The 26,933-nt window shown below is 40.8% G+C and overlaps 1 protein-coding gene and 1 long non-coding RNA gene across 2 annotated transcripts in view; one reads left to right on the top strand and one right to left on the bottom strand.

The window, feature by feature from the left end:
- SCFD2 (sec1 family domain containing 2) overlaps positions 1-26,933 on the top strand; it is a 421,358-nt gene that overhangs the window by 293,708 nt on the left and 100,717 nt on the right. The window lies entirely within an intron of this gene.
- LOC132537712 (uncharacterized) lies at positions 3,101-26,453 on the bottom strand. The gene is made up of 3 exons (XR_009549170.1): positions 26,123-26,453; positions 16,408-16,576; positions 3,101-4,146 (listed from the first exon to the last, which is right to left on the bottom strand). It is a non-coding gene; the product is annotated as an uncharacterized LOC132537712 (long non-coding RNA).

Here is a 26,933-nt window from a genome sequence, read left to right on the forward strand (position 1 = left end):
GTCAGGTCTGTGTCTGACTCAGAGTTGTAAATGTGCGAACACATATTCCCACAAACCAAAGTGAACTATTGTCTGGGGACTTGCTTTCTTTGAGATTGGGAGAGGGGTGGTGTCCTCTGTAAAGACTAGGGGAAGAAAGAGACTCAAAAGTCTCAAAAAAGAAGACTTTAAGCAGTCATCTGCTAGGTGTTGTGTAAGCACCAAGCAGGGACTAAGTGGGAACCATGCTCACTAGGTCTGGCATTGAGCAAGAACCCAGCTCAGTCTCTGCCACTCAGCAGGAACTCATGCTACTCTTCGTGTCTCCTGCCTTGCTTGGGTTCCAGGAAGAACACCACAGTGCGGTATGCAAAGATTACCTTGGCAGTCCACATATACCTGCCTGCCTCATGTCAGGCCTAGAGTTGTTCAGATTCTCTCCTTTTTTTCTTTTTACTCTTTTTATTTCTCCCTGGAGATAGAGTCATGGAGAGGTTTAGTTTCTTTCTTTTTTTTCTTTTCTTTTCTTTTTTTTTTTTTTTTTTTTTTTGCATTCAGGGTTATCGTTGTGGTTCACTGCAGCACTGCGAATCCACCACTGGTCCTGGAGGCCATTTTTTCCCTTTTTGCGCCCCTTTTTGTTTATCATTGCTGTTGTTGTTTTTATTGTTATTGATGTCATTATTGTTGGATAGGACAGAAAGAAATCGAGAAAGGAGGGGAAGACAGAGAGGGGGAGAGAAAGATAGACACCTACAACAGGCAGTGCTCAGCTGTTTCCAACTGAGCTTTCTTGGAAAAGTTTTGACAGGAGATCCAAGGGTTTTAAGTTATCTATGAATTGTATTTCTCTTTGGGTTTTACCAAGACCAGGGATGCTCAAACAGTGGTAACAGTTCTTGTTCTTAGGAAACTGAATGTAGAGGGAGGGAGAAGAAATAAGTCCAGGGGGTCCGGCGGTGGTGCAGGGGATTATGCGCATGTGGCGCAAAGCGCAGGGACCAGCGTAAGGATCCCGGTTCGAGCCCCCGGCCCCCCACCTGCAGGGGAGTCGCTTCACAGGCGGTGAAGCAGGTCTGCAGGTGTCTGTCTTTCTCTCCCCCTCTCTGTCTTCCCCTCCACTCTCCATTTCTCTCTGTCCTATCCAACAACGAACAACATCAACAATGGCAATAATAATAACCACAACGAGGCTACAACAACAAGGGCAACAAAAAAGGGGGAAAATGGCCTCCAGGAGCAGTGGATTCATGGTGCAGGCACCGAGCCCAGCAATAACCCTGGAGGGAAAAGAAAAAAAAAAATTGACGCCTGCCTAATATCAAAAAAAAAAAAAAAAGAAATAAGTCCAATAGTTACTCTAAGGCATCTGGTTATCTTCCTTTATCTTCAGTAGATTTCCTGTCGGTGAATTGACCTCAGCACTATTTTGGGAGTAGGTATTTTTTTTAAAGATCTTCTAAAATATATTTACTTATTTGCTAGGACAAAGAGACTGAGCGGGAAGGAAGAGATAGAGAGGGAGAAAGAAGTAGCACTGCTTCACTGCTCATGAACTAACCCCCCCACCAAGGTGGTGAATGGAGGCTTGAGTCTGGGTCCTTGTGCATGGGAACTTGTGCACCCAACCAGGTGTACCACTGCCCAATCCCAACAAAGTAGGTGCGAAATTTCTTCTTCTTCTTTTTCTTCCATGCTTCTGAGGACGATACTTCCATATGTTCTGTAGGTATGTTTTAATCATTAGACACAGAGAAATTGAGAAGGGAGGGGGAGATAGGAAAAGAGACAAAGAGACACCTGCAGCCCTACTTTACCACTTGTGAAGTTACACACACACACACACACACGTGGGGACCAAGGGCTTGACCCCTGGTCTTTGTGCACTGTAATATGTGTGCTTAACCAGGTGCACCACCACCTGGCCTTCTTCTTCTCTAGTGTTGATGAGTGGATTTCTTTGTATCATTCAAGCTGAGGGTGTCACTCTGTGGGCTCCCACGGGAAGGCAGAACTTTGCTAGGTGACAGGTTGCTGCACAGGCAGGAGGCAGAGCATGTGGAGAGCTCTGGAGTTGGGGTACGACCATCCCATCTGAGTTTCTGAGGAAGCGCACAGTTGTTTACTGCCTCTGCTTACTCATCTCTCAAGAGCTATGCCAGCATGTCCTCATCACACTGGGTCTTGCCCATCCTTTCCTTTGACACTGATGCCAGAGAGTGGATCAATCCACCCCTGGTCACTAATAGAGTTAGAAAAAGAATCCAGTCCTTGGGCACCAAGGCCTCAGTTTTTCTCACTTCACCTCTTATAAGTTCAGAGACAGTGGGAGATGCTAGTGACATGCTGAGGCTTTGCAGAAAAATATATAAGGAATTAGGCAATCTGGGAAGAAATCCAGTGTTTCCAAAATACCTGGACTCCCTCAGATATACCTTACTGTGTGCCACATCTTTTAGGGCATCTTGTCCTCTCTTCCTAAACATGCAGAAAAGTTACCAACCTGACAAGGTCCCTCTGAACTCGGGTGGCCTTCAGTGCTGCACTGTTCAAAGCCAGCTGCCAAAGGTCAGAGAAGTCTCAGGACAAGGACAGATTGGGGTGGGGAGCATTCAAGATCACCTGTACCCTCACTTCCTTTACTGTGCTACTGTCAGCAGGCCAACAGCTTACACCATCATTGACAACCCTATTTATCACTTATACTTCTTTTTGCCTCCGACTTTTCTGAGTTTAAAGGTATTTGTTATCAAATACAAAGCACTCTGTGTGAATAATCTCAATGTCACAGGAAAGTAGCTAGCCTAAAGAACTAAAGTGATATTAATTAATCTTAAAAGCATGCTTCTTGTTGAGATTTAGAAAGCCTGGGTGGAAATCCCAGAATATTGCTGGCCCTTCCATGGGTCATGTGACATGGTATTTTGTTGTCACTAGACAACCCATGTATCAACTCTTCATCACTGTCTTTGTTTCCCCAGTTTTTCTGAAGCACTCATTTTGAGAAGAGAACAGCATATGTAAAAAATTACACAGAGCCTATAAACACACTTGAGGCCAAAACACAGAATTGCTTTTAGACATGCATCCTAGTGAGACACTGAAAGGATTTTGATGATTTAGCTGCAGCATGTAAATAAAAGATCAGATTAAGAAAATGAAACATTTTAAGAAACACACACACACTTTTTAAAAAAGATTCCTTGGGGAGAAAGGATCCACTCTATGGAGATCTATATTTTTTCCTTTTTTTTTTTTTAAATTTCTTTATTGGGGAATTAATGTTTTACATTCGACAGTAAATACCATAGTTTCTACATGCATAATATTTGCCAGTTTTCCATATAACAATACAACCCCCACTATGTCCTCTATCATCCTTTTTGGATCTGTATTCTCCCCCCACCCACCCACCCCAGAGATCTACATTTTTTTTAAGTTTACACCCCTACTTCATTCCAAAAAGGTTTGAGATAGATTTGACTCACATATTTGCAGACAGAACAATCTGGAATCAAAATTTCTATGTCAGAATAACAGCCTGCCTGATCCCATAGTCACAGGCCTAAAGCTGCTTTCTCACTTGATAGGTGAATGGGGGTGGATCGGTGCCAACTCACTTGGAGAATGTCTCTACTCATACCTGGGGCACAAGCACCCAGATTTTTTAAATTTTTATTTGTAAAATGGAAATAATTACAACAGCTATGACAACAGTAACAATAACAACTACAACAAGGGCAACAAAATGGGAAAAAATAGCCTCCAGGAGCAGTGGATTCGTAGTGCAGGCACTGAGCCCCAGTGATAACTCTGGAGGCAAAAATAAATAAATAAAAATATTGACAAGATCATAGAATAAGAGGGGTACCTTTCCACACAGTGGCCACCCCCAGAGTTCCGTATCCAATCCCCTTCCTTGACAGCTTCCCTATTCTTTATCCCTCTGGGAGTATGGACACAGGATCATTATGGAGTACAAAAGGTGGAAGGTCTGACTTCTGTAATTGCTTCCTACTGAACATGGGCATTGGCAGGTTGATCCATACCCCCAGCCTGTCTCTCTCTCTTTCCCTAGTGGGGCAGGTATCTGGGAGGCTGGGCTCCAGGACACATTGGTGGGGTCATCTGCCCAGGGAATTCAGGTTGACATCATGGTAGCGAAACCTGGTGGTTGAAAAAGAGTTAAGATATAAATCAGAACAAATTGTTGACTAATCTTGGAATATTGCAGATAAAGATTTGGTGTCTCTGTTTTGGAAAAAGCTACTAGGTCTATTTAAATTGTTTTTAAGTTTTATTTATAAAAAGGAAACACTAACAAAAACCATAGGATAAGAGGGGTACAACTCCACACAGTTCCCACCACCAGAACGCTGTATCCCACCCCCTCCCTTCCCCTGATAGCTTTCCTTTTCTTTATCCCTCTGGGAGTATGGACCCAGGGTCATTATGGGGTCCAGAAGGTGACGGTCTGGCTTTAGTAATTGCTTCTCCACTAAACATGGGCATTGGCAGGTTGATCCATACTCCCAACCTGTCTCTTTCTTTCCCTAGTGGGGCCAACTCTTCATATGAACTATTCCAGCCTCTGGGCTCATGATTAGTAGGTCTATTTTTAGGTATATTCCATGGGGCCCATGACTTTACTACGTTTTGCCTGAGTCTGACAGCTAACATGCAGGTGGACGCAAGGTATTGTCTGGCGAGATGGTGTCATAGTTGGAAAAAGGACTAGAAAGCTGGATCAGGGAATAGAGTAGCTCCCAAATATGGGGAAAGTATATAAATATTGTTAACTGGGGGGCTGTGCGGTAGTGCAGTGGGCTAAGCCCATGTGGCACCAAGAGCAAGGACTGAGGTAAGGATCCTGGTTCGAGCCTCCAGCTCCCCGACTGCAGGGGGTGTCGCTTCACAAGCAGTGAAGCAGGTCTGCAGGTGTTTATCTTTCTGTCCCCCTCTCTGTCTTCCTGTCCTCTCTCAATTTCTCTCTGTCCTATCCAACAACAACGACAACAATATAGCAACAAGAACAACTAGAACAAGGACAATAATAAGGGCAACAAAGTGGGGAAAAAATGGCCTCCAGGAGCAGTGGATTCGTAATGCAGGCACCGAGCCCCAGTAATAACACTGGAGACAAAATAATAATAATAATAATAATTGTTAACTGTAAACCAAATATGATCACTGATTTGATCTGGGGCCCATATTCAGCATAGGAGCCTATGTAACCTGTAGGTTACATAGCCTATATCCCTGTAGGTCGGAGTTCACATTGTGTGGTTATGGCTAGGAACATACCAGGCTGCATTAATTTCAGGACCAATCTTCCTCCGGTAGTAATAGGTAGAGTATGTTGTCCAACCTCCCTTCAGGGGATGGACCATAACCTACCATTGTTGATCCACATTGAGGGCAAGGTCCTATAGGGGCCCACAAAGGGGTCCATTATGTTGTTTTAGATGGAGATGACCAGTGACAGTGGAGAGAGGGATATGTTAGAGGTCTAGGCCTATCATGTCAGTGTGGGAATCCCAGGACTCCCTGACTCAGGTGATGGGGTGGCCTGGTAGTGACTAAAGAGTCATCACTAAAGTATGCCAGTCTCTTGCCCTTATTCAGCTTTTGTAGTCCTTACTTTGTCTGACAAGGTTAGCTTTGGAGTGATTGAGGGACGTGTAATAGAAGGTAGGTGGGGAAAGTATCTAGGTCTAAGTATAAATTGTTTCATTAGGTACTTTAAGGTGTCTTTTTAGGTCTTTCTACTTGCTTGCTTTACTTATTGACTCACTGCAAACTATTGAGCACTTTTGCTTTAAGGTATATGTTTTCCCCTAACTTATGGGTGCATGTACATCTATCTGCCCTATCTCATGGGCCCTGGTCTATATTCTAGCTTTTGAGGTTTTGTTAAGAAGTGTGCCACCCAAACCAGAATTGAGGAGTCCTGTGAGCTAGGAAAGGTCTCACCAGAGTAATGGAGCTGAAGGGTTGACATTCCACGCCTGGCGTCTCTGGACTCAGTCTGAAGTGAAACATGCTACGGTGCTACTGGTTTCATTGTTTTGGTTGGGATCAGCAGCTGCAGTATCAGTTGGCATGAACTGAGAGAGGCATGCAGGAAAGTGAGCCTCACCCTAGAGGTTCCAGGGCTCCCAGGTTTTTAATCTATCTCTGGTGCTCAACTCATTTTCACCTTCCTTGTCTGAGTTTGTCTTGTACCCCAAGAGTTTGTTCATCCTCAGAAACCTGTAGTTTTCCTGATTTCCCAGACTTGAGAACCTGCTGTCCTCTCCCTAGTCCTCTTCATGCTAACAGAGCACTTCTTGAACCACGATCCCAATTGCTTTTCCTTAGATACAAGGAGAAGAACATGGATTTTGGAATCAGCAGAGCTGAGAATAAATCCAAAGTCTGCTTTTAAAACTATGACAATTTACTTGTCCTTGTCTTGAAAATGAGAGGAAGAATAGAACCAATCCGAGAGGTTTGGTGAGCATGAAGTAACACCTGCAATACATAGGACCTGACAGATAACAAATACATGTTTTTATTTATCTTTTTTATTGCCACCAGGGTTATTGCTTATGCTCGATGCCCACACTACAAATTCCCTGTTCTCAGTAGCCATTTTCTCCTTTTATTAATTTTTCTATTTTATTTTATAAGACAGAGAGAGATTGAGAGAGAGGTAGAGGAGACAGAGTGGGAGAGAGAAAGATAGACACTTGCAGGTCTGCTTTACCATTTGTGAAGTATTCTCTCTGCAGGTAGAGAGCGGGGGCTCAAACAACCATCCTTTTGCCTGGTAATATGGGCCCTGCCTACCCAAGCCAGATGTTTTTAATGCCTGTCTACCTGTATGACTGAACTTATTCTCCCCAAACACAGTAGTCAGCAGCCATGCATCTCCCCATTCTCCCTACACCACCTGAAAGCAAGCCTTGATGCTGGCCAGACCCACTCTGCTGCTACTTTGCCCCCAGGACACCCTCCAGTATCACTTGCTGAACCTGCTTTGCATTGTTCCCTGAGCCAAATCAAGTCCACATCCGAGTGGCTGTGTCTGCCTCCCCCACCACTACAACCCTGGTTTTCTTGAATGTGAAGATGAAAACAATGCTTAGGAGTTACAGTAGGGACTTTCTTTGAGAGCGCTCTCTTTTGTTGGGGAGAAAAAAAGAAACACTAATTCTGTTCATGTTTCATGTTCATGAATAATCTTTATTTTTTCCATTCATCTCAGAAAGAACACCTACAAGGATGAACAAGACAGACATAGTAGCTGGCCTCAATTTGCATATAGTTGTATTGGGAATGGTATAAAGGGTATACCCCTTGTCATCTCAGATTCCACAACATACTGTTTTTCCATGATTCTTCCACTCAGTTGCATCTCATTTCCTTCACCTCAGAAATGGAAAAATGTCTGCTTCTTGCAGTGGTGTGACAAGCAGCTCCAGCTCTCTCTTCTGCTAGACTCCCTGTTGTCGTAAACAAATGTACATCTGTACAAACAGCCTGAGTTAGATGCTTCACTTAAATCAGTTGAAACAGGGCTATTGTATTTAAAGTACACAGTAATAAATTGCCATTCATTGAAATGGTAAGCCAAGACTAGTGAAACACAATGGGCATGTAAGGATTGCTGTCCTTCAGAGCCGTACATATTTTTGCAGCAGCCTCATCTCCTTAGAAGTATATTGACAGTCATCTTTTGACAGAAGACAACAGCTTTCTTATTAACAATCACTAGTTGCTTTTGCAGGAGCTGCTGAATTAGGTAAGGTGCCTCTTTCAGTTTGACCCCTGCTTCAGCACTCCTTCTAAGGGATAATGAATGAGATGGCAGATTCTCCTGCTGCAGTAACTGCTGTCTGTGAGATGTGTCCAGAGGTTATCGGAGAGCATTTGGGGAAATGATAGATTGCCCTGGGGCTATTAATACATGCAGCAATAATGAGGAAAAGTTGAAGGAGGCATGAAGGATGAGAGGAAGAGAGGGAAAGATGGAGTGTGTTAACAGTAAAGGTAGAGGAGGAGAGGCATAAGTGAGGGAGGGAGCAGCTGCACTGAAGACTTTCAAGCAGAGGGTAGAGGGGGAGAAGCCAATAGTTGACCATCAGAAAAGGCCAAATTAAAAAACAACAAGCTGATTGGGAAGAAAGTGGGCTTAATGGATGGAAAAGAAACTTAGGACAAGTGTAGCTCAGTGCAGACATCGAAGGCATACATTAAATTTCATGTGTGTTTTTTTTAAACAAAGGAACAAAAGTTTCCCTGATAGAAATTACTGAGTTTCTCCAATATTATTACCACTGTGAATGCTCCATTTCTTTAGTCCTTTCCTTTATTTATTTATTTATTTATTTATTTATTTATTGCCTTATGTTTGAAATGAACATATTCAGAAAACTTAGAGTCTTTAATCATACATTGAACTCAGAAGTTACAACATTTTAAGGGCTGAAATAATATCATATTACAAAAAAATAAACAATATCTTATATGTTATGGTATGGCATGATATGCTGTAAAGGAAAGTATACTGTGGATAAAGACAAAACTGAGGTTTTGCTGTTAAGATTATTTATATCCCTTCTCCTTAGTGTGGTTTATCAATCATGGCATATCTATCTCAGGGCATCCAGAAGATAAATAAAAGGATTTTACCGGGTTGTTATTTCCACAAAAGCAATTAAAAGACTGACCAAGGGTCCAAGGAGTTTTGATGCTGGGTTTGATCACTGATCCAGTCACTGGGTGGATATTAGAGCCAATCCATAGCTTTTCTGGCATTAGGGAACGTGAACAACCTTACATTAGTAGCTTGTACATCCGACCCCATGAAATAGTTCAAAGTACAAGCCTGTTGTAAAGCAAAGGTATCCCCCCCACACACACCCTTCTGCCTGCTGTACCTGAAGAAAGGAGGTGTGACAGTCCACACACACACACACACACACACACACACACACACACACACACACACACACACACACACACATTGTAAGACTTCTCCTTCCCTCACCCTCACCCCCATAACACATAAGCTGCAGTATCCCACCCCTGCAAAGTTAGAATCCCATGAGATGAGACGGGAAAGGAAGACTGAGAAGAAAGTCTTTATGAATTAGCATGGCATTGTCTGATGCTGGTAGGTGCCTTGTTCTGACACGTTGTCTCATATGAACTGTGAGAGAGCTTTTTGAGGCATCCCCATTGCTGGTGAAGGCTTACCTGCAGCTCACTAGACCTGAGGAGAGGCTGTTCCAACTATACCATCTGGTCAATAGGCAGAGAAGGATTGCACCATGATGTTTCATTTTTTGCTTTACTTTATAGTTACTGTTACTGTTTTACTTTTTGCAGACGCCAGGTAGATGTGTGTACTATTATCTTTTTCAGTCAGCATGTAGAAAGCATGAAGAATAATTCAAGTAAATGAAACACGAATGTAAGTGCATCTGTTTGTGGTCAGTTTGCTGAGGGACTCATCAATTACTTGATTTATGGCATTCTTATGAGGACAGATTGCTACCCCCTTATTTTGACAGCTCTACCCTCCCCACCACCTTGGATATGATGACTAACTTGTCCATGAGCTCTGTTTTAAACAGAAATTATCCAGACAGCTCTGCTCTAGAATTTCAAGGATAAGGGGAGAGAAGGGAAAGCAAGGTCTAGAAAAGTGTCATCTTGAAAAAAAATTTGTGAAGGAATGACCACCATCTGAAATTAAGAGTTAGCTTGTCTGTTGTCTGGAGAAATCGAGATGATAAATAAGAGGGAGAGGTGAAAACTCTTTTATTGTAAAATCTTTTCAATCTATTGTGAGTTCATATAATTTATAAAATATTATGTACCAAGTGTTAATTTCTGACCAAGTATTAGGTTAACCCATATGAAATTCTAACTTTAATGTGTTCAATTTCTGATTTTCACATGTTCAAATGTTAACAATTTCATATGGTTCAAACTGTTTTTTTAGCCTCTCATCATTAATACTGAATCCTGCCTTGTAGCTTAGACATTTTACAACTGAAATAACGGACTTTTAGAATCCCATGACTAAGTTCTAAGAGTCTTGGAATTAAGAATGGTAATATGCTTATCTTTTTTTATCTTTATTTCTTTATTGGATGGAGATAGCTATAAATTGAGAAAGAAGGAGGTGATAGAGAGGGAGAGACAGAGAGATGCCTGCAGCACTGCTTCACCACCTGCAAAGCTTCCCCCCTGTATGTGGGGTCTGGGTCCTGAACCTGGATCCTTGTGCACTGTAACATGTGTGTTCAGCCAGGTGTGCCACCACCAGCCCTGATTTGCTTGTCTTTTGCATTCCCTGCGGTACACAATATACAAAAGTCACCGAGAGAATACTCACTACATTACAAACTCAGAATCATGCTTGAATTTAAACCATTATTATTAGCCACAAAAGTTGCAGAATTTGATTTTAATCATTGAACTTTCCCATGATGCACAAAGTGGAAAGTACACAAAGCTGAAAGACAAATTAGGTAATCTGAAACTTCAGAAAAACAAATCCCCTTTATATTGCCCAAGAAAGGTTAGAGAGACAGCTCAGCAGTACAGCAAGTGACTTGTACAACTGAGGATCCAATGATATTTCTTTAATTATCACTAGTGATTTAACAGTGGTTTATAAAATTATATGTTGTGAGAGGTATAGTTTCACACTCCCAAGTGCATATAAATTACTGTATCCACCACCGAAGTCCCATCTCCTCTCCCCATAACCTTCATAGTTCTCAAAAAATCTAAGAGAGAATATAGTTACTTTTTATATTTTCTCATTTGTCTTTGTGAGTGATGTTATCAAGTAGTTTTTACCTCTTAACTTCACTTAGCATAGTTACCTCTACTTCCACCTGTCTTGTCTTAAGCAATAAGATACTAAATATATTATCTTTTTTTTAATTGAAGAGTAATTGAGGGCTGACAAAATAGTCTACCTGGATAGTGTGCCTGCTTTGCCACACATGTCCTAGGTTCAAATTCATCCATCCTTTACCACACTGGAGGAAGCTATGGTGCTATACTATACCTTTCATTCCCTCTCATTCCTTCAGTTTCTCTTTTTCTATCTGAAAATGTATACCTGAAGCAGTGAAACCTAGTGATGACCGAAAAATAGTATTCTACTGAATAAATATCCCATAACTTCTTTAGCCATTCATCTGTCAAGAGGCACTTAAGTTACTTCCTGTTTTAGCTATTGTGAGTAATGCAACTATGAACATATGGTGTGTATGTCTCTTTGAATTAGTGTTCTCGTATCCTTTGAGTATATGCCAAAGCAGTGAGTGGAGTAGTAGTGCTGGATCTTTTTTTTTTTTTTTTTTACTGGAAAACAAGAGTTTTTATTTTCGGTGCGCCAGACCCAGAATCGGCTAATGCCACAAAGCTTCTGGGCCCTGATGTGCTATAAGATTTCCCTTTTATGGCACCAGGTGGTGGCACACCTCACTGAGCGCACATGTTATAATGGGCAAGGACCTGGGTTCAAGCCTCTGGTCCCCACCTGCAGGGGGAAAGCTTCATGAGTTGTGAAGCAAGTCTACAAGTGTTTCTCTCTCTCTCTCTCTTTCTCTCTCTCTGTCTCTCTCTTTATATAAAGGAAACACTGGAGAGTTGGGCGGTAGCACAGCGGGTTAAGCGCATGTGGTGCAAAGCACAAGGACCAGCATAAGGATCCCAGTTAGAGTCCCCGGCTTCCCACCTGCAGGGGAGTCGCTTCACAGGCAGTGAAGCAGGTCTGCAGGTGTCTATCTTTCTCTCCCCCTCTCTGTCTTCCCCTCATCTCTCCATTTCTCTCTGTCCTATCCAACAATGACGACAACAATAATAACTACAACAATAAAACAATAAGGGCAACAAAAGGGAGTAAATATAAAAAATAATTTTTTTTAAAAAAAGGAAACACTGAAAAAAACATAGGGTAAGAGGGGTACAACTCCACACAATTTCCACCACCAGAACTCCCTTGATAGCTTTCCTATTTTTTTAACCCTCTGGGAGTATGGACCCAAGGTCATTGTGGGATGCAGAAGGTGGAAAGTCTGGCTTCTGTAATTGCTTCCACGCTGAACATGGGTGTTGATAGGTTGATCCATACTCCCAGCCTGCCTCTCTCTCTCTCCCTAGTGGGGTGGGGTTCTGGGGAACCCCAGGATACATTGGTGGGGTTGTCTGTCCAGGGAAGTTTGATTGGCATCATGCAAGCATCTGGAACCTGTTGGCTGAAAAGAGAGTTAACATATAAAGCCAAACAATTGTTGACTAATCATGAACCTAAAGGCTGGAATAGTGCATGCTCATAGATTGGAAGAATTAATATCATCAAAATGAATATTCTGCCCAGAGCCATATACAGATTTGACAGGATAGCCATCAAAGTTCCACCAAGCTTCTATAAGAGAACAGAACAAAAACTACAGTCATTTATCTGGAAGCAGAAAACACCTAGAATTGCCAAAACAATCTTGAGGAAAAGAAACAGAAATGCAGGTATCATACTCCCAGATCTCAAACTATATTATAAGGCCATCGTCATCAAAACATCCTGGTACTGGAACAAAAATAGGCACACAGACCAGTGGAATAGTAATGAGATCTTAAGGTATTTCCATTTTTAATGATCTGTTTGAGGATTCTCCATACTATTTTCTATAGGGATTGTACCAGTTTCCATTTCTACCAACAGAGTTCCTTTTTCTTCACATCCTTGCCAACACTTGATATTTCCTATTTTGTTGCTATAGGTCATACTCACAGGTATGAGGTAGAATTTCATTATGATTTTTAGTTTGCATTTCTCTAATGATAAGTGATGTGTAATTTTTTTCGTGTCTATAGGCCATGTGTCTTCTTTAAAAAAAAAAAAAAAAAGGTCTGTTCAGATGTGTTTATTGAGTTACTTATTTTGTTGTTGTTGGGGTGTATGCATTCTTTAAATATTTTACCATACTCCTTCTCAGTTATATAATATGCAGATATCTTCTCCCAGCTGCTAGAATGAGACCCCAAGTTTGATCCCCAGCAGTGCATATGGCCAAATTAAGCAATATTCTGGTTTCTCTCTTATATAAACCAATCAATATTTTTTAATCCCAAGGTGGGTCCAGAGTTAGTTGACTTGGTAGAGTGCATGTGCTTCCATGTCAAGGCTGTAAGTTCAAACCCTGGTACATTATGGGAGCAGCATGGCATGGCTGGAGCTCCAGAGAAGTGGAGAAATGCTGAGATGTCTCTTTCTCTGTCTGTCTCTACTTGAAATAAAAAGAATGAAGAAGTCAGCTGGGTGGGGGGAGGGCAGGGTCAGGGGAGTTTTGTGGAATCTGGCATGCACAGGCCCTGGTACTACCTAAGAAGGAAATTTCCCAGGGAAAAGAAAAGAGGGAAACTCCTCCTCAAGGCACAAAGAGGTTCCCCTGTGAAAGACAAGTTTGAGTTTAGCCTCCAGCCCCTCGGATGTCCACTATATCCACACCCAACACAAACAGCTAAAGCCTGGTCGCCTTTTCTGGTCTTTCCCTGAGCAAAAACAGAATATTGAGAGGAATTGTATGCCACTTCTGCCCACTCTGTGTCTAATTAGAAATGATTTCTTGGCAATCACTGTAGCATTAAAAAAAAAAAAAAAAAAGTTCCAGCTCCAACTCCTGTTTTCTGGTGTTTTTCTGATCTGATTGGAAATTCCCGAGTGTGTTTGAAACTTTGTTCTAGAATGGGTGAACATAGCTGGGATTACAGAGTCTCATCTGTTACATATTTGAAGAAACTTTTTAAAAGCTTAACCTGATACTAACCTGCCAATTCTGACCTAGAATTCCAGACAGATACTTGGGTCTCCCAAAATCATAAACACTTGGTGTTTGTATTTCTGGACTCTTTCTCTAATGCAAAAATATTTGCTTTCAGCATTTGAAATCTTCTAGAGGAAGTTTTCCAGACACCTTTGGGGGTGTGATTTCTTAACAGAAGAAAGCAGCTGTGGCTTTGTGAAAGATTGTCTTATAGTAGCTAGCACTTTACACTCCAGAGCAGTCCAATCCCCACAACGATGATATTAGCATTTTGTTATAAATGCGTTTGGCATTCCCAGTAACTTGAAAGGCTTCTATTTTTGTATTTAGGATGAAACATCAGAGTAATTAATAAAATGTGGGACTAAGCACCATACCAAATTAAATAAATATTTATTGGAAATAACCAAAATGACTCTGTGGCAACAAAAGTTTTAAAAGCGTACTTTGAAAGATGCTGAATAATCCTATGGTTTCATAAACACACTGAATATTGTATCCAGCTCTCCAGAGCTGGTTAGGAGCAAAGCTCAAATTATCGCAAATGCCAGGGAACTACCACACAGTCAAGCAATATTAAATAAATATTTTCTCATTAATACCTTTAAAGTCCCAAGAGAATGTTTCAAACTTAAATTGTCTGAGGCTTAACTATAGGTGCTCCCAATTAAATGAGAGAGCTGTGTTTTTAACTATCCATGTACTGCTGAAAATTCCCCATTACTTTTTTTTTTCTTCAAGCTATCAAATGTGTTACTGGAGACAGAATTCAGCTTAATAAGTTTCAGGCGGTTTGATAGTTCATTCACACTTTGGCTTATAAAAGGCGTAGGCAAGTGGGTAAAATTATCTCCTCTCCCGCCCCCAACTTCTACATGATTGGGAAGAGTCCAAAAAATCAGCAGCATTTCATCTAAATGATTTGGGAAAGTTCAAGACAACTCATTGGAAGAGAACTCAATGCTGAGCTCTTAGTACTTGGGAGCTGAGGTTAACGATACACTTTGGGGTGCCCGTCCCCCTTACACCAGCGTGATTGGCAGTTTTATTTTATTCCTATTTTTAAAATTTTTATTAGTGATTTAATAATGATTAGCAACATGGTAAGATAACAGGGCTGCTATTCCATATAGTTCCCCCTACCGGAGTTCCATGTCCCAACCCCTCAATGGGAAACTTCCCTATTCTTTATCCCTCTGGGAGTATGGACCAAAATTCTTAATGGGGTGCAGAAGGTGGAAGGTCTGGCTTCTTGTATAATTGCTTCTCCACTGGACGTGGACATTAGCAGGTCAATTGATGCTGACCTAACAGTTTGTCACTAATGATCAAACAAGAACTGCTTAGAGCTACTGAAGATGCGGCGTTTGCAAGTCATTGCCCAGCCATTCTGCTGCATAATGGTCACTCTTGGGTCATGTATGTCCTCCCCACTTCCAGGATCCTGGTTTCAGAACAGCCTGTATTTTTGTGAGTACTTTTATGAATCCAGTCCCATTGGAAAGCATTTGATTTCAATGCCTATCAGTTTGCCACTCCTGTTTCCCTGATACGGAATTTAAAGTAGTTGAATGTTTGCTAAACACACTTAACAATGGTAGTTTTGTAGCATAAGCTTCAGGTCCTAGTTTTATAGAGCTGCATAAGGTCAAGGAGATAGTATAGAGACTTATCTAACTTACTCCGATGCCTGAGGTTCTGAGTTATAAGTTCACTCCTTGGCACCACCATAAACCATAGCAGATTGTGCTCTGGTCAAAAGAACTTAAAAAGGGCGGGGGGAACGGTGCTGGGTGGTGGTGCACCTGGTTGAGCGCACATGTTACAATGCACAAGAACCTGGGTTCAAGCCCCCAACCCTCACCTGCAGGGGGAAAACTTCACGAGTAGTGAAGCAGGGCTGCAGGTGTCTCTCTGTCTCTCTCCCTTTCTAGCTACCCCTACTCTCTCTATTTCTGGCTGTCTCTATCCAATAAATAAATAAATATAATAAAAAATAAGTAAAATAAATAAATATAAAAAGTAAATGGAAAAAAGAAATTTTTGCACTAAAGGTGTTTTTTAAAATAATCTATTTATTTACTATTGGATAGAGACAGAGAGAAATTGAGAGGGGAAGGAGAGATAAAGAGACACCTGTAGCACTGCTTCACCACTTGTGAAGCTTTCCCCCTGCAGGTGGGGACTGGGGGCTTGAACCTTTGTCCTTATGTACTGTAATGTGTCCATTTAACCTGGTGTGCCACCACCTGGTCCCTAAAAATGTGTTTCTAAAGACACAAACTTGTTGCTCAACAAGTTTTGTTAGTGATTTTACAATGTATGTTTTCTCCTTTTAATGTGAGCATGTCCATCACAATCCCTGCCTCTTTCAAAATTAAAATTTATAGAAGTACCTTTGGAGCAACTCAACAAATTGGGGATATACTTATAACCTGTTTCACTAGATTCCTGTTTGGAAATCTGGCAGATGCAATGAGTCTGCCTGAGACATGGTTTGTGAAGCCCCCATAATTTCTCTATACCCTCCTTTTTGTACACAAGACACTCCAGAAACTTTACAGAGAAGTGGCAAACCGAAAGCCCTACTTACTCAGTCAAAAAGCTCTGTGAAGTCAATGTTTGTAGTAAGACATTTCCTAGGAAAACAGATGTTCAAGGGCTGGGAAGGTCACACAGTGCAAAGACTCCAATGTCTGACGCTTGAAGTCCCAGGTTGAGTCAGTCCCCAGCACTACCATAAACCAGAGCTGAGCAGTGTTCTGGTAAAAACAAGGGGAGAAAAGAGCAGAAGTTCAACACAACAGCCTTATTCTCCAACATAGACGAGATCAGATGGAGCATACATCTTACTGAAGACCTATTTACCAACATGTTGGCTAGGGTACACTAAATTCACTACTGAGACGACTATAAATGTTTTCTTTTACTTTTTTACTTGTTGCACATGAGAGAATCAAGTCTGAGGGGGAAATGAATGGGTAGGTGATTATATAGTTCCTCTCGGATTTTCCCAGCAGAGGTCACCATTTTCATGAATGTAGTTGGGTTTCAGTGTCTTCAACAGAAAGACAGTTGAAGTCTGTAAATTAGAACCCACAAATTGTGAAAAGGATTATGAAAATCGAATCCTCACTTCTTAGAATTGACCTTCTAGAATCTGTATTATATGGATTTGAAAAAGATAGCAGTTACTCACAAAGTGTAGTTTGTTGAAGTCATTTAATTTGGCTCTTGGCATTTGAGACATGTCTCTACTTAGCTAAAGTCAACTCAATTGCAGTTACACATGTAGGTTCATAATCAGGCAACTAAGGTTCTAAAATTACTGTCTACTTTAAACATGCCCCCTCCCCCTCTGAAACACCCAACACAGAAGTAGAGTCATAAACATTGCTTACTGCAAATCACTGCCGCCCTGCAGACTTTGTTGAATATATCCTTGAATCCGAACTATAGAGAGTGAAAATGATAGGTGCATACACTGAGCATGAGGATGTGGTGTCCTTAAACGGCTAGCCATGGTAACCAGACACTTTTGCTCCTTTATTTGGGAACTATTGTATAGAGTCTTACCTAGCAGATCTACAGATATTATGTTAAAGGCATCAAAAAATTCCTTGTGTAGTTTGAACCCTAACATTACAGAAAGCCCCTCAGAATAAAGCAAAGGGTCAAGAAGTTCAAACTGCAACTTAATAAAAATATTTTCTCCAAGAACAGGGGCTAATGATCACAAATAGTATCTGATGAAAAGCCTTGAAATGAATTTTCCGAAAAGGATTTGCTGCCAGCATCATCATTTTTTTTTTTTTTTTTTACTACTCATGTCATATAAATCTCTAAGATAAAGTTCATGAAGCATTGGTATAAGAAGAAAAAGTTGTTGACGTAAGGTTGTTGACTGCTGCTGTGGTCAAACTTAACTGGCTGCTAAATAATTTTGAACAGCAGAGGGCAGTAGAGGAGTGTAAGAGCACAGACTTTAGCCAAAAAAAAAAAAAAAATTCTGAGAAACAGAAATGTTCTCTGAGAGTGATACTTTATCTGAGAAACAGAAATGTTCTCTGAGAGTGATACTTTAAAAAAAAAGTTATTTATTTATTCCGTTTTGTTGCCCTTGTTTTATTGTTGTAGTTATTATCGTCGTCGTTGTTGGATAGGACAGAGAGAAATGGAGAGGGGAGGGGAAGACAAAGATGGGGGAGAAAAGATAGACACCTGCAGACCTGCTTCACCGCTTGTGAAGCAACTCCCCTGTAGGTGGGAACCGGGATCCTTAGGCCGGTCCTTGCACTTTGAGCCATGTGCGCTTAACCCGCTGCACTACCGCTGGACTCCCAAAAGATACTTTTGACCTATGTTGTACATGTATCCATTTATATAAAATAAATAAATAATACCAGGCAGCAAGCTGTCAATAAGAATGCCAATATTTAAACTGTTTAACTTAAAGATGTGTGAGTAAGAAATTCTATGTAAGGTTTGGATCATTGTTAGTAAGTATAATCCAAAACAGACTTCAGGCTAAGCATATAGGGGAGCATCAAAATCAGTGTTGTTTCTGTGAAAGTCAAATTGCACTGAACATTGAAGATGTTTAGTATCAATTTACCAATAAATGTGTTTACCAGTCACCATGTAGTCAAACTAGCCTTTGTACAAACTACATTGCAATTCTGATCTGTTTCCCATTGGTCTTAGAAACTCCACTGGGTTGGTGGTGATAATGGCAGTGATAATAAACACCACCACTGCCACCATGCATGTATGTCTCCTAGACACATCAGTTCTCATTGTCTCAACCCTTACTTTGCCACATATCCAAAACCAGATTCTTGACTCCTTAGCCTTTTTTCTTCTTCACATATCCTAAAGAGTAGCCCCATTTAACCAAGCCAGAAAGGTTGTCATCATAGATCCCTCCCTCTTCCTTACCTCAGGTAGCAAGATACTCTCAATTTCATTCTACAATGTCTCTCAAATCCATTGCCTTCTTTCCACCTTGACTGTCATATCCTCAGCAGGGCCTCCATCATCTCACACTTGCACCACTGCAAGAGCTTCTCCCTGGTCCTCCTCCTCCTCCCAGCAGCAGTGGGACTGTTATATTTGACAATATAGATCACACCCTAGCATTTCCTGGGCATGAAATCCCTCTGTTAATGCCCATTGAATTTGGAACACATTCTAAACCCCTTAGGGCAGTCCATCAGCCTTCTCCTGCCTCATCTACATCCACTCCTGAGTTCTCTTTTTCACTGGGGGCCTTTCCACCTGATACTATGTCTGCTTTGAGACTGTGATTTGGGGAAGTCATTCAGGCTTCTGGGCTCAGACTTTCTCTTTTATAAAAGAAATCTTAGTCCTTTCCAGCCTTGACCTCCCTGTTTCCCTTGAATAGACAGAGGTTCTCTTGAATTTATATTTCAATAACCCTCTACCAAGCACTGATCCTGAAATAATATGAGAGGTTAACCACATGCCTGTTGGAAAATATTTTCCAAGTATACTACAGCAATGCAAACAGCTTTGAAATTGAGATGTATATGCTAACCAGTGATGTTTTTAATTAATAGAGGGACGTTTGTAGCATGTGAAAAGCCTTAAAGCCTAAAATTACAGCAGGGTAGACTTAATCCTTAGAAAAGGAATTTACTGCCCTTTCACTAGGTTCTGTCTGAATGCCCTAGTCACATGTGGGTACATATCTAAACTGGCATTTACTGGCATCCTTTACTGAAAGTGCATTTCCAAGGTTTATACTATGCTCATCATCAAGACAGTAATGATATTGGTTTTGATTTCAGATTTCTAGACATCCAAGCTGGAAGTCTTGATTTTTTTCCTTTCTTCCATTGCCTGTAGTAAATATTTAATAAACAGATGTCCCTAAGCCAGTGTGCCACAGAAAGTGAAGGTAAATTCTTGGAATGTTTATTTGTAAACTGAGCCAACCCCATACCACGCACAATTCTGCAAGCCTGGTTGAGTATCAACCAGCTTCCATGTATCTACCAAGTGCCAAGTGACTGAGAGATTGGCAGACCTTGGCCCCAACACTCGGGGGACTCACAGGTTGACCTCAAAGCAAACAAGTCATGCTGGAGACCTAGTGAAGAGTAGAAGACAGTTCTCAGGGCTCTGGGGCACCAAGTGATCATCTCACTGTGGAAGAGTCAAGCAAAGCATCATGGATGGGTAATAGATACTGTCAGGAAAGAAAGCACAGTTCTAAGAAGTGGACAGGAAGTACATCAGGAGTGTCCTTTGGAGGTATAACCGGGGTTAAGAGGATCTTTGATCAGAGACTGAAGTGGAAAGGCATGCAGGTACCATGCCATATATGACCTGCATCCACTCCATAAACTTACAGCTGTATCTTAAAATACTCATCAGAGTGACACGAGTGAACTTCTGACACCTCACTCAATGCTACTTTATGAGAAATGACTCATGCAATGCAATGCATTTAGACTTTTAGCCAAGGTCATGCATAGTATTTTATATCACAAAGAAAAGGAGCCATAACTCTGGGTAGCTTAGCCAGCACTTCTGAACCTTGTTTAATCATCTGCAATATGGGAATCGTCTGTAAAATGGAAATAATTGGGCTGTTGTAAGAACTAAATGAATGGAGCTGTGCAGAGTATGTAGTAATGCGCCTAGCATATGGTATATGGCTGCTGTTACCCTCTTCAACAGCGTCATTAGAATCTTTATGGCTTTACACAGGACTGGCTAGTAGGTCACCTGCTAGAATACGCTCATTACTATGTGCAGCGACTAGCACCCAGTGCTAGCACCCATCCCCATCTATGGAGGGAAGCTTCACAAGCAATAAAGCAGTGCTGCAGGGCTCTCCACCCCCCACCCCCATAAAAATAATCACTGCTGGAAATGATGGGAATTCTACAGGCACTAAGCTCCAGGTCACAAATATATATACATATATATATATATAAAATGAAATAACATGTGTACTTGCACTTGAAGGGGGTCTAGCTGGGCAAAGGCAAAGTGAAGGAAGGTGGGAGCAGGGCTGCCATGCTGCCAACTTCCAGGGACACCTTTCACTTTGTAACCAATAGGACTGAGACCCCAGGGCCTGTGCTGTGCAACTGCTCTGTGACAGGAAAACCTAAATCTGAGATGATGAAAACCTAAACAGGGTCAGGAGAGAAAAAAAAGGTGGTGGCTGATACTCGGGAACTAGTGGCTGTGTAAGTGGGGATGGTGAGTGAGTGGGAACGGTCTTGATCAGCCACAAGCTGTGTGTCTTGAGCAGGTGTGCTAGAGGAAGATGACAGGCAAATCAGCTCAGATCATGGTATGTTTCTAAACATAGGTCTCTAATTTTCTTTTTCAAAAAAGTAAGAACCATGATTTTAGGATAGCATTTTTTTTTCCTATGAGGTGTGAGTAGTTGGGTTTGGCTATGTTTTCAATAACATAGCCCAGTGAGGTTCAGTGCCTGAATCCCATTTTGATTGTCAATGACTGCTGTCTTCTGTCTGGCAAGACTGGGACCTGACAGTGGCACACCCAGCCGAGCACCTGTTATAATGCGCAAGGCTCAGCCACTCATCTGTTGTTGGACACCTGGCTTGCTTCCAGGTTTTGGCTATTACAAATTACGCTGCTAAGAACATAGGTATACACAAATCGTTTTGGATGAGTGTGTTGGATTCCTTAGGATATATCCCCAAGAGAGGAATTGCAGGGTAGGTCCATTTCTAGCCTTCAGAGAGTTCTTCAGACTGTTCTCCACAGAAGTTGGACCAATTTACATTCCCACCAGCAGTGTAGGAGGGTTCCTTTGACCCCACAACCTCTCAGCATTTGTTGCTGCTACCTTTTCTGATGTATGACATTCTCACAGGAGTGAAGTGGTATCTCATTGTTGTCTTTATTTGCATTTCTCTAACAATCAGAGACTTGGAGCATTTTTTTCATGTGTTTCTCAGTCTTTTGGATCTCTTCTGTGGTGAATATTCTGTCCATGTCCTCTCCCCGTTTCTGGATGGGGTTATTTGTTGTCTTGTTGTTGAGTCTGTTGGTTATTTAACTCTTATCTGATGTATGGCATGTAAAGATCTTCTCCCATTCTGTGAGGGGTCTCTTGGTTTGGGTAGTGGTTTCTTTTGCTGTACAGAAGCTTTTTAATTTGATGTAGTCCCATAGGTTTATGCTTACCTTAGTCTTCTTTGGATTCATTTCATTGACGATGTCTTTAAAATTTATGCAGAAAAGAGTTCTGCCAATATTTTCCTCTAAGTATCTGATAGTTTCTGGTCTAACATCCATGCCCTTGATCCACTTGGAATTTACTTTTATGTTTGGTGAAATATAATGGTTCAGTTTCATTATTCTGCATTTTTCAACCCATTTTTTCCAACACCATTTGTTGAAGAGACTCTGCTTTCCCTATTTAATAGTCTGGGCACATTTGTCAAAGATTAGATGTCCATAGGTGTGGGGGCTGACTTCTGGGCTCTCAGTTCTATTTCACTGGTCAGTGTGTCTATTCATATTCCAGTACCAAGCAATTTTGATGACAATGGCCCTATAATACAATTTGAGATCTGGGAGTGTGATGCCTCCAGTTCTGTTCTTTCTTCTCAAGATTGTTTTGGCAATTCTAGGTCTTTTCTGGTTCCAGATAAACATTTGTCTCATTTGTTCTTTTCCTCTAAAAAATGTGGTTGGGATTTTGTTGGGGATAGTATTAAATTTGTAGATGGCTCTGGGTTGTATATTCATTTTAATGATGTTAATTCTTCCAACCCATGGAATGTCTTTCCACTTCTTTGTGTCTTTTTCAATTTCCTTGAGTAGCGACTCATAATTTTCAGTATACAAGTCTTTCACTTCTTTGGTTAGTGGTTTAGTTATTCCTAGATATTTTATTGTTTTTCTTGCTATAGTAAAAGGAATTGATTTCTGGATTTCAACTTCTTCTATCTTAGTTTTTGCATAGAGGAATGCCACTGACTTTTGAATATTAATTTTATAGCCTGACACCTTACTCTATTGCCTGATGATTTCCAATAGTTTCTTGCTAGATTCCTTAGGTTTTTCTATGTATACTATCATGTCATCTGCAAATAGGGAGAGTTTTGACTTCTTCCCTTCCAATCTGTATGCCTTTAATTCCTTGCTCCTGCCTGATTGCTATGGGAAGAACTTTCAACACTGTGTTGAATAGTAATGGTGATAGTGGGCAGCCCTCTCTAATACCAGATATGAGGGGAAATGCTTCCAGTTTTTCACCATTGAGTATGATGTTGGCTGTAGGTTTGCTATGTATAGACTCCACTATCTGCAGGAATTTTCCATCTGTTACCATTTTTGTAGCTTTTTGATCATAAAAGGATGTTGGATTTTGTCAAAAGCTTTCTCTGCATCTATTGATATGATCATATGGTTTTTGGTCTTGCTTTTATTGATGTGGTGGATCACGTTGATTGATTTACGTATATTAAATCAACCTTGCATCCCTGGGATAAACCCCACTTGGCCATGAAGAACAATCTTTTTGATATACTGCTGTATCCAGTTGGCTAGAATTTGTTCAATATTTTCGCATCTGTGTTCATCAGAGATACTGGTCTGTAGTTTTCTTTCTTGGTAGTTTTCTTTTTGTAGTTTTTGGTAGTTTTTTTTGTAGTTTTCTTTTTTTCTGTTAAGCCAACATCACTCTGATACTAAAAGCAGACAGTGTCTGGAAGGGAGTATTCCTATGTCTTCAGTCTTCTGGAAGACTTTTAAAAGTAGAGGTATTAACTCTTCCTTGAAGGTTTGTTAAATTCACTTGTAAAGCCACTTGGTCTAGGACTTTTATTCTTGGGAAGGTTTTTGATGACTGTTTCAATTTCGTTGGCTGTGATGGGCCTGTTCATATTATCTAGTTCCTCTTTATTTAATTTTGGTAGTCATAGGTATCTAGGAAATCCTAAGTTTCTTCCAGGTTCTCTAGCTTGGTGGCATACAGTTATTTATAGAAGCCTCGCATGATATATTGAATTTCTGCAGTGTCTATTGTGATATCTCCTCTTTCATGTATAATCTGATTTATTTTTGAGTCTTCTCCCTTTTTTGTTTTGTGAGTCTGACTAAAGGTTAGTCAATTTTGTTCACTCTTTTGAAGAACCAACATTTACTTTCATTGATCTGTTGTATGGTTTTCTTATTTTCAATGTTATTTATTTCTGCCCTGACTTTAGTGATTTCTGTCCTTCTGGTTGCTTTAGGGTCCCTTTGTTCTCCTCCTTCTTCTAAGTCTTTAAAGTGTCCCTCAGGTTGTTTACTTGTGCTTTTTCTTGTTTCCTAAGGTATGCTTGTATGGCAATGAACTTCCCTCTCAGTATTGCCTTATCTGTGTCCCAAATATTTTGATAGCTTGTATCTTCATTTTCACTGAACTCTGGAAACATTTTGATATCTACCTTTATTTCCTCTTTGACCCAGTAGTTGTTAAGGAATGTACTGTTGAGCTTCCACATTTTGGGACTATTATTAATCTTTTGTTGATTATTAACTGTTAGTTTCATTCCACTGTGGTCTGAGAAGATGCTTGGGATGATTTCAATGCTCTTGAATTTGCTCATACTATCTTTGTGGCCTAACATATGGTCTATCCTTGAGAATGATCCATGCGGACTTGAGTAGAATGTGTATTCCAATTTCTAGTGGTGAATGATTCTGAAAATGTCCAATAGTTCTAGTTTATCTATCTCCTCATTTAGCGACCTCATTTCTTTATGGATTTTCTGCCTGGATGATCTGTCAAGTTGAGGGAGTTGTGTGTTGAAGTCCCCTACTATGACCATGTTGCTGTTAATATATTGCTGTAGCTCTTTAAGTAGATGTTTGATGTATTTAGATGGCTTCTCATTGGGTGCATAGATGTTAATAATTGTTACGTCCTCTTGATTGACTGATCCTCTGAGCATTAAGTAGTGTCCATTCCTATCTTTTTAAATTTTATTGATTTTAAAGTCTGTCATGTCAGATACGAGAATAGCTGTTCCTGCCCCTTTTTGTGGGCCATTGGCTTGTATGATAGTTTTCTATCCTTTCACTCTGAGTCTGTGTTTGTCTTGTTGAGTTAGGTGGGTTTCCTATAGACAGCATATTGTTGGGTTGTGTTTTCTGATCCATCTTCCTACTCTGTGCCTTTTAAAAGGTGATTTCAGGCCATTGATATTTTTTGATATCAAAGACTGAAGATATTTTAATGCCATTATTGTATATTTTTAGAGTGTTCTGATATATGGCATAGTTATGGTGGTTTGACTGTTTATAGGAGACCTTTCAGAACTTTTTTCAGGGCAAGCTTGGTGATGGTTGATTCTTTCAACTGTTGCTTGTCTGAGATGGTTTTTATGCCTCCATCTATTCTAAATGACAGTCTAGTAGAATGCAGAGTCTTGGTTGATAGCCTTTCTCATTGAGCACTCGATAGATATTTTGCCATTCTCTTCTGGCCCTTTGTGCTAGTGTGGAGAAGTCTGCTGCTAATCTTATGGATTTTCCTCTGTAGGTGACTCTTTGTTTTTCTCTTGTAGCCTTCAGGATCCTTTCTTTATCCTTATTTCTTTCCATTCTAAATAGGATGTGTCTTGGTGTCTTTAAGTCTGGGTTAATTTTGTTTACGGCCCTCTGAGCCTCTTGAACCATTATATCTTTTATGTTGTCTAGGCTAGAGAAGTTCTCAGCTATTATGTCCTAAAGAATGCTTTCTTCCCTGTTCTCTCTTTCTTCCTCTGGTATGCCAATAATGTGTATATTATTTCTTTTAAAGTCATCCCATATGTCTCTGTTGTTGTTTTCAGTATCTCTTAATCCCTTTTTGAGATTTCTTACTTCATCTATTTTGTTACCCTGTTCTGATACTGTTTTAGGTTGTTCAGCTAATTGTGTTCTTAGCTCTGCTATTTCAGCTTTCAGTTCTCTAATAACCTTGAGATAGTTAGTGTTTTCTTCCAGAGTCTCATTTATTGTTTCTGCATTTCTGATTCTTTTAAACTCTTTACTCACTCCTGTGACTATTTCCTTAACAAACTTTTTTTTTTTTTCAGAGTAAAAGCTGCCACCTCCAGAGAGGTGCAATGATTTCAGTGAGAGTAATCTTAGCAGTAAGGTAAGAAGGGACATGGAGCTCATTGTCTGAGGTTCCATGCTGAGAGATATACTTCTATGTCTCTTCAACTTCCAACAGCCTTCAAACTAGATGCTGATATTACCCACCGTGCCCATATCCTGCAGATGATAAAACTGCAAAACAGAGAGGTTCAATAACTTACCCAAGATTGTTCAGCAGGCAGTGGGATAAGGATTCAGATTGGGTCTGTCCATCCTCAGAGTCAATTCCAGGATTTCTAATGTCACCCACCTGGATCAGGCAAACTTCGAAGATGGGGATGGGGTGAGGGTGGGAGTGGGGCACTTAGTTCATGCACTGTTGGTGGAGTTTCCACAGCAATGCAAAGAACTCGAGCCCAGGCTTCCAACAGGAGACAGATTGTCCTGTGTCAGAGGCCCAGGAGTGTGTCTTCAGTGCCGGGACGTGGTGACACTGCAACTTCTCTGAGCGTGCTGATTCTCCTTGTTTTTCTAGTTTGTGCTGAAGGCTTCCATTCCATCAGCTTTTCAGTATCCCAGGAGCCCTGGAGAAGAGTCATCTGTTTTGAAGATGATATTTCTGATTAAAGAGGAAAATAGAAGGAAGAGAGTAAGAGTTTCTTGTAATTCCAGAAAGAGACAATTTCCTGTTTGACTCAGGAAGGCAGTAGAAATGGCTCTCCTAACCAGTCCCACTGACTAGAGTGGCTAGGTGTGTGCTACTTAATTCCAGTACTATGGCACCTTCAGCAGCAGTGACTGAAATATGTCTGGTGTCTTCTTTTACAAAGCCCTCTGAAGCCCAGGGAGCTAGTGCAGATTTATGTGCCTAAGGACCCAGAGGCCCAAGGTTCAATCCCCAGCACCAGCATATGCCAGAGTTAATCAGTGCTCTGGCCTCCCTGTTTTTAATGAGAATCAATATTTTTTTAAAGCCTGGTTTATAAAGCCTTCTACTATAAAATCAAGCTTATACGATAACAGAACTTAAAA

Source organism: Erinaceus europaeus, chromosome 3 (assembly GCF_950295315.1).
Source record: "Erinaceus europaeus chromosome 3, mEriEur2.1, whole genome shotgun sequence".
Taxonomy (NCBI): Eukaryota; Metazoa; Chordata; class Mammalia; order Eulipotyphla; family Erinaceidae; genus Erinaceus; species Erinaceus europaeus.